This window comes from Budorcas taxicolor, chromosome 18, assembly GCF_023091745.1.
Source record: "Budorcas taxicolor isolate Tak-1 chromosome 18, Takin1.1, whole genome shotgun sequence".
Lineage (NCBI taxonomy): Eukaryota > Metazoa > Chordata > Mammalia > Artiodactyla > Bovidae > Budorcas > Budorcas taxicolor.
The window spans coordinates 50,929,089-50,936,533 of record NC_068927.1 but is presented as its reverse complement, the minus strand read 5'-3'; positions in this window follow the sequence as shown (position 1 = coordinate 50,936,533).

Genomic DNA, 7,445 nt, shown 5'->3' with positions numbered 1-7,445 from the left:
TCCCCCATTTCTGCCAGGCTGCCTGTGAGGGGTTTTCCAGATTGCAGCTCTATTGTGAGGCTGTGGGCTCCTGTGGACTGGGTTCTTTACCCTCTCACTGCTGTGTGGTACTTGTGTCTGCCAGGCCTGTTCTAAGGGCTGGGATCTATCTGTGAGCCAAGCAGGCCCATCCCTGTCTGCCTGGCTGCCCTCACCAGCCAGGGAGACAAGCAGAAAGTGATCATGCTGCTCAGAGTCAGAAGGAAGGCTGAGCGCCCGTGATCAGGGTCTCTCTAGATGTTTGGGGCAAGAAGGCCTTTCAGAGGAGGTGACCTGTAGGGTGGTTTACATGAAGTTCAGGAGGAGAGTGCTCAACCAGGGCAAATAGGCAAGGCCAAGGCCCTGAAGTGGGACGAGGGGACACGGAGGAGACCAGCGTGGCTGGTGACCGAGTGAGTGAGTGCCGGGCCTAAGGAATTTGAACCCCTTCCCGAGAGCGCTGAGTTTGGGAGGGTTTGAGGCTAACAAGTGGTGATCTGAGTTGCCTTGTATGAAGGTTGCTGGGGCCACTGTGAGGAGTTGTCGGGCGGGTGGGATGGAGGCAGGGAGGCAGCCTGGGGGGAAGTGGTGGGATGGGGAGGAGAGGCAGGGGTGGACTTTGGGGGTGCCTCGAGAGGGGCAGCAGGATTCTCCCTGCAGATGGGCTGGAATTTGGGAGAAGACAAGGGGCTGGGTCACGCCTGGACGGGGGACCTGAGCATCCAGAGGAGCGCGCTGTTTTGTAGCGCTGGGTGGGGCGGGAGGGCGCTCAGGTTTCACCGGGTTGACTGAGAGGTGAGCAGTCTGCGGGGAAGGCTCAGGGCACAGGCATGTTCACAGCCGCGGGCCTGGTGATACCAGCTGGAGAAGAGCCTAGAGAGAGGAGGGGACCCAGAAGGGAGTGGGGGTGCTTTTCCCACCTCGAGAATAGTCTCTGATAAGGAGATTACCAAGGAGTGGTCAGGGAGTTAGGAGAAGAACTGAGAGCAGGTAAAGGTGAGGTTAGACGGCATCCTTTTTTTTTTCCCATTGGTTTTTTTTTTCCATTTTTTTCCATTTTCCATTTCAACACAACACTGACCATTTGAACTGTTCTTAACGTGTCCTCTTCAGTGGCACTAAGCATATTCATACTGTTGTATAACCGTCATCCATCTTCAGACCTGTTTTTGTCTTCATAAATGATCATCCGTTTATTTTTAGTTAGTCGGCGCCGTCATGCTAGGAGGCTGCTGCACGTCAGGCAGGGTCCCACGCACTGGGCCTGCGGTGTGCGGGCCAGACTTCAGTATGAGGGGCAGTGATAGAGCAGCCATAGACCCCCTCTTGTGGTGAGGGCCCAGGCCAGACCCTCGTGGGGCTAGTTGAGGTTGCTGACCTCAGAAGGACAGCAAATGATAGTGGTGTCAAGATCCCAGAGGCCGCCCATTTGTGTCAGGGCCACAAGGAGGCGCTCACACACAGAGACACTTTGCTTGCGGTTGGTTCTTCACTTCTTTTTTTCTTTAAAAACCCTCCTAGTGATTTCCTTGAGTTCCACTTCATGGATAACTTCAGCAACTGCCAGGGTTGCCTGGCAGGGTTCCAGTTACTAAATTTAAGAGCACAGGGTAATTTCTGAATGCATAATAGGAACTAAAATGATATAAAAACGTGTCACTTATCATGACAAGCTTACCTGCTGTGAGGTAAGTCGAGTCACTGTTGCTCCTGACAGAGGTGCGGAGGGGGACAGACAGCTGGCGGGTGGCAGTGCTGGGTGTGACGCTGGGAGGTGAGCGGGCGCCTCGCCCCCCAGCCCCTGCCTGTGCTGCCTCAGCTGCAGATCGGAACCAGGGCCCCCCTTTATAGAGGGGAGGGCAGGGTCCTGGGAGAGTGGTTTCGGGTGTCCTTGAGTTGCTTGTGTGTACACACTACCCCGTTACTTACCCCAGGGAGCACTTGCAGCTCTGGAAGGCTGTGGGCCTTGAGGGTCGTGCCCACCCTGCCACCGCCTGCCTGACAGGGTGGAGCCGGACCCCTCAGCCTCCCAGCCACTTCAGCGTCCCACCCATTTGATTCGGTGATTCTCCCAAGCCGGCCCCAACAGCTGTGGCCCACAGGGGTGTGTTATTTTTTCCTCTGGTTCTCTGAAACATTTTTGAGCGTAAGTATTGGGTTGGCCAAAAAGTTCATTTGGCTTTTCCATAAACATCTCACAGAAAAACCTGAATGAAATTTTTGGCTAACCCAAAAGAATACATATACCTAGTGTACAATGCCAAGATACAAAGGCTTCACAGTGAAAAGTCTCTTCCCAAGCCCCCTCCTCAGAGGCCACCAGTGTTACCATTATCTTGGATCACCCTTCCAGAGATGTGTCTGTCTGTGTGTGTATATACACACACACATGTGCATACATACATATAGCCAGAGGAACACAGTACACACAGATGTGTACACACATGTTAATGGCCTGGCTTACTCAACCAGTCCTTTAGGGGAGGGAATTCGCGTTGTTTCCAGTCCTTGTTATTACAAGGAGTGCTGCTGTGGGGAAAGGTGGGTTTGGTTCAGGGGTGAATTGGAAGAACTCCAATGACACCACTTCAGTGCAAACACTGATGTTGGGTCAACAGCACATCCCAGTAAGGTTCTCCCGCAAAGTCTTGGCACTCTTCAGATGATTTACTTATACATGTATCACCCCATTCCAGAAAGGAATTAAGAGCAGTTAGGCTCGTCTAATTGGAGGCCGCTGGAGGAAGGGGATCAGGGCATGTGAAGAGGTAATGCGGACCACCACCCAGGTGCCAGGAAGTACAAAGTATGTGCTTTGCTAAGTTAATTAGGCTTAAGAGGTCTTTGCACATGTGGAGCCTGCCTGTTTATGCTGCTTCTGGGAACCCTGTAGCCACCCCTGTGGAGATGAGCCTGGGCTAGGCAGCTGTATAATGAGAGACACGTGGCGTGGCCAAAAAACAAAGTAATTTTAGTATAGAACCCCAATATTTAAAACATGTTTAAAACAGAAAAGCAGTCATTTATTAGCATACATTTATCAGACTATTTTGCATTAATTCATGCAGACATAAAATTCAAAGGTACAAAAGGATGTATACAATAAGACTCTTGTGCCCAGTGGGCTGGCAAAAAGATTAAAGTCTCAAGTGTTGGGGAAGATGTGGGATAGTAGTAGTGCGTAGACTGCTGTTGGAATGTAAGTTGGCATCAGCATTTTGGAAAACAGTTTGATATGTTGTAGCGTAATTGAAGATGACATATTCGCCAATCTACCAGTTACCATTCTGGAGAAATTCACACATGCATCCAGGGCAAGTATCAGAATGTTCTTAAGATCACTGTTGTAGTAGCATAAACTTAGAAACCACCCAGATATGCATCAGCTGGAGAATGGCAGATTGTAGCCTAGATATTCTAGTTACCTAATGCATAGTGGATCACCTCAAAACTTAGTGGCTTAAATCAGTAATCATTTCCTGTGGTTCTGGGGGGTTGACTATGCTCAATTAGAGTGTTGTTACTCGGGGCTCTCATGTGCTTGGTGTAAGATCTTGGCTGGGGCCAGTGTCCTCTTGAAATTCCTCAGTTGTCTGGTGGTTAGCCATTACTGGTACTGAGGGAAAATCTCAGCGTGGGCTGTCAGCCAGGATGCCTGCATGTGGCTCCTCCATGTGACCTGGGCTTTGTTACAACATGGTAGCTGGATTCAAAGTGCACTCTTCTCACGAGTCAGGGAAAAGTGTATTGCCTTTTCTAACCTAGCATTGGAAGTCACCTTGCTTCACTTCTGCCACAGTCACTAGCCTGCCCAGATTCAAGAGGGACCACAGGTTATGGCTCTCAAGACAGAAAAGGCAGTGTCTCGTTGTACGAAGAGGGATGAGAGATCATCTTGAAAAATTACACGTCAATCCTGGATGTACTATGTATTGAGTGTGGATATTATACTTCGATGAAAACTAAAGTTGTGCGTATCAATATGAATAAAGCAAAACATTGAGTGGTGAAAGCAAACTACAGAAGAATATGTGTAGTTTAAAGATATGCGAAATAGGGAGTTCACTGGTGGCCTAGTGGTTAGGATTCTAGGCTTTCACTGCTGTGGCCTGGGTTCAGTCCCTGGTCAAGGAACTGAGATCCCACAAGCTGCACAGCCAACACCAACCAAAAAAGCAAAATAATGTGTATTGGTTACAGATACTTAAGAGTGTAGTAAATGTGGCCAATGCATGGGGATGATAAATTCCAAGTGAAGGCTAGTAGACCCTTCTGGGGTGGGATGGAATGTGATTGGAGGGGTGTGCATAGGGCCCAGCAGTATGGTAGTGGATTTAAAGCTGTGAGCACCCAGGTGCCCATTGTGTTAATGCTCTCTGGGTACCTGAGAGCAATTAAAAAATAACAATTCTCTCTCTTACTCTAGATCCCTTAGCCATCCAGTTTTCCTCTCCAGAAGCCATCAGTATTACTGGGGTCTTATGTGTCCTTCCAGAAACATATCATTTACAAACATAACTATATTTTTTTCCCACTCAGATGGTAGCATATATGATAGTTTTATACTTTGCTTTTTTTTATTATTAATACTTTATATCCTGGAGACCATTGCAATCAGTACATAAAGAACTTAAAAAAACATTTTATTGAGATATAATTTACATATGAGACAATTCACCCACTTAAAGCGCGTATTTCAGTGACTCTTGTTCATAGAACTGTGTGTCCATCACCATAATTTTGGGTTTCTCAGGTGACTCAGCGGTAAAGAATTCGCCTGCCAGTGCAGGAGATGTAGGAGGTGTGGGTTCCACCCCTGGGTTGGGAAGATCCCCTGGAGAAGGGAACAGCAACCCACTCTAGTATTCTTGCCTGGAGAATCCCATGGACAGAGAAGCCTGGGGGACTACAGTCATAGCATCCCAGAGAATCAGATGCGACTGAGCACGCGCACACACACCATAATTTTAGAGTATTTTCATTGTCCTGAAAAGAAACACCCACACTCCTTAAGCATCAGTCCCCAAGTCCTACCATGCTCTGCCCCCTCCGCCGCTGCTCTAAGCCCTTGGCCACTGCTAATTGGCTGTCCACAGAGACTTGCTGCTTGGGGGTACTTTATAGAAATGGGTTCATGCAATATGTGGCTTTTTGTGTCTGATTTCTCTCACTTAGCATGTCTTCAGGGTTCATCCACGTTGCAGTACTTCGTTTCTTTTTATTGATGAAGATTATCACATTGTATGGATGTAACACATTTTGTTTGTCCGTTGATGGTTGTTTCTACCTTTTGGCTATTACGAATGATGCTGCTGTGAGCATTTATGTACAAATTTTGTGTAGACGTATGTTTTCAATTCTTTTAGGTATATACCTAGGAGTAGAATTGTTGGATCATAAGTTAATTCTATTTTTAACCATTTTAGGAATTGCTGGACTGTTTAAAGTGGCTGTACCATTTTACTTTCCTACCAGTAGTGTATGAGAGTTCTAATTTCTCTGTATTCTTGCCAACACTTTATTATCTGTGTTCTCGATTATTGCCGTCCTGTGTGTGTGCGTGCTAAATCGCCTCAGTCATGTCTGATTCTTTGCAACCGCATGGACTGTAGCCTGCCAGGCTCTTCTGTCCTTGGGATTCTCCAGGCAAGAATACTGGAGTGGGTTGCCATGCCCACCTCCAGGGGATCTTCTGACTCAGGGATCGAACTCATGTCTCCTGTGGCTCCTCATTGCCATCCTTGTGGGTATCAAGCGATATCTTATTACTGTGGCTTTTGATTTGCACTTCCCTGATGGCTAATGATTTAAACATGTTTTAATGTCCTTACTGGAAAGAGGCTTCCTTTTAAACTAACTGCATAGCATCCCCTTGTGTGGATGAACCTTTGAAACCAATCCCTTATCATGAACATTTGGGTGGTTTCCGAGTCTTTTTCTATCACAAACAGCACCTCTTATGCACACCACGGTTTGCTCATACGTGAACATATCCAGAACATAAATATCTAGGTGTTAAATTGCAAGGGCAAAGGGAATGCACTTATGTTTTAAGTTTGAATTTATGCCATTTGTGTATTTAAAAGTAAATATTAAATATAATCAGATTTGTTTGAGGAACACTCTTAATTTCTCCTCCCGTGTTACCAGCTAACAGATTTAGGCACATCAGAACGAGCAGCCATTTTATTTCCCTATTTTACTTCAGCTAAACCTTGCGCAATTCAAGGCTGACTTTTACATAGATTCGAATGTCAGGTTGAGGCAGAGGTCCATGAACACATAAACCTGCGTTCGTTGTCCCAAGGTTTTCCCCTAGAGCTGCCTTTCCTGCTCCCTCATGTTTATTTCAGTGCTTGTTCCTGAATCACCAGCATAGCATATCCTGGCAGTCGTTGGGTGGCCTTCTTGTTTGTTTTTTTTACTTTTCAGCTACACTGAGGGGCATGTGGGATTTTAGTTCATTGAACAGCGGTTGAACCAGCACCCCCTGCATTGGAGGCCCAAAATCTTAACCACTGGACCACCAGGGAGGTCCCCTTGTTTGGCCTTCTTTACGGTCTGTTATGATTAGAGCTTGAGCTGTTTTGATTAACAGCAACCGTATGATCTTGGGCAAGTCACCCAACCTCTCTGAGCTCGAGTTTCCTCTTCACTAAGGTGAGAGTAATGGCAGCATCTGATTGTGAGGACCAAATGAGTCAGTTCTTGTGAAGGGCTCAAACAATGCCTGGCACGGCGTGGTTTTCTCATCTGTCTCTGAAACTGATGATTTTCTGCATCAGCCTTAGCACCACCACCGAAAGAACCCCTTAATGACATTCTCATTGACTACAAAAAAGAGCTTTAGGAGTTACTCTTATTTTATTTATAAATTTATAACAAAGTAGCAGGAATAGAACAAGTGCTTCCTATATTCTCTTCAGCCAGATTTGCCAACTGTTTGCTCCATTCTCTCTTCTCCCCGACACCACACACACACACACACACACACACACACACACACACACACAGTGTGGTTTTGAACAATTTGAGAGTTCACTTGAACATCATGCCCCTTTACCTCACAATACTTCAGTGTGTATTTCCTAAGAACAAGAACATTTTCTTTCATAAGCATGGTACAACTATCGAAACCAAGAAATTTAACAAGGATACAGTGCTCTTCTTATCTGAACCCTAGTTCATATTCTAGTTTCATCAACCGTCCCTGTAGTGTTCGTTATTGCCATGTTTTTTCCTTGGCTCAGAATCCAGTTCCAATCACGTGTTGCGTTTAGGTGTCCTGTCAGAGTTTCCTTTCAAACAGTGAATGTTTCCATAACAGCCTGAAGGTCCAACTTTCTCCAGGAAGGCTTGAAGCCTGCCAGACAGCTGGGTTCCGGTGGGGATGGCCGTCTCACGTGGTGCCATCTGGTGGCAGCAGC